Source organism: Arachis ipaensis, chromosome B09, assembly GCF_000816755.2.
Source record: "Arachis ipaensis cultivar K30076 chromosome B09, Araip1.1, whole genome shotgun sequence".
NCBI classification, from domain to species: Eukaryota; Viridiplantae; Streptophyta; class Magnoliopsida; order Fabales; family Fabaceae; genus Arachis; species Arachis ipaensis.
The window spans coordinates 3058254-3059580 of record NC_029793.2 but is presented as its reverse complement, the minus strand read 5'-3'; the positions used below and the strand labels follow the sequence as shown (position 1 = coordinate 3059580).

At 22.1% G+C, this 1327-nt stretch overlaps 1 long non-coding RNA gene across 1 annotated transcript in view; it reads left to right on the top strand.

Moving 5' to 3' along the window:
• The window catches only part of LOC110266524, a 1514-nt gene extending 762 nt beyond the window's left edge, over nucleotides 1–752 (top strand). The window contains exon 2 of the long non-coding RNA XR_002353935.1: nucleotides 332–752. This is a non-coding gene — a long non-coding RNA (uncharacterized LOC110266524). The remainder of the gene's footprint in view (nucleotides 1–331) is intronic.

Below are 1327 nucleotides of genomic sequence, written 5' to 3'. Positions count from 1 at the left end.
AAAGATTAAATGTTTTAAATTTATATTGTAAAAAATATAATTGTGAATTCAATTTAATCTTTTTATTAATTAGATAATGTCACGTGACATAATTATTCTGTTATGCGTTATTTAATTAGTAAAAGAACCAATTTGATATATAATTGTATTTTTTAGGTACCAATTTAAAATATTCGATCTTTCAATAATTAAATTAATGAACACATATTTTGAAGAACTATATTTTGACAATTAAAGCTATTAAATATTATTTTATATATTTTGTTCTTGTTCTATGATCTATTACTATACATCAAATTAAAATGTCTTCTTGTTTTAAATCAATTGACAGTTGTGTTGATGATGAGAATTGAAGTGGATGGACAAAAAACTGAAGTTTGTGAAGATAGTTGGCTTAGACTTAAATCATGTGGAGGTGTGATTTGTTACAAAGAATGTGTGAAAAAATGGCCAACCTTCATATCTGCACGTTGCACATTTCTCAATTGCGTTTGTGCCTACGCTTGTTAATTAATTGATTATTATTAACTAAGATTTTTGATTTGCTTGGTTGTGATAAAAAGCAAAATTTTTCTTTTAACTTTGAAGTTAAAAATTGTGGTTATTATCTAAAGTAGTAACAAGTGCTGGTATGTGTGTAACTTGATCATTGTTAAAGAAATAAGTTGGTGGTGGTGATTTGAATAATTAAGTTAATTAAGTTGTAATTGTTGACTTTATCAAAATTGAATGAATAACTAGTTTAGCTATAATATTTGACCTCCGTTTTGAAAGTTTTAAAAATAATTTTTATGAATTTTTAATTTATAAAAAGTAGTAGTATTAATGTCTGATGTAATTTTTAAAATTAAATTGTAACTTTTTAAAAAATTATTTAGGAGATTATAAAAAAATTAAAAAAAAGATTTCTCTCATAATACTATTACTTTTTATCATATTTTTATAAAATAAGCACTTTTAAAACTAAAAACTCAAACACAAAATAACTTATTTATAAGCTATTTTTAATATAACTATTTATTATTTAAACTATATTTTTAAAAAGAACTTAATTAAGTTGTTTGCCTAAACTAAACCTTAATGATTTAGGGTGATAGTGGTTGGTCCTGGTGGGGATTAAGATTAGTTGGGATAGGTTAGGAACTAAGGGATAAGAATTAGGATTAAGGATAAATTAAAAAAAAATGACCATTAAAAATTGAACAATACAGATAAAATTAAAATTTAATTTTAACATTAAGAGTAAAATTAAAGCAAATTAAATATTAAAGATATATTTGAAAAGATTAAAAAATATTAAGGAAAAAAAAAACATATTTTATCCAAG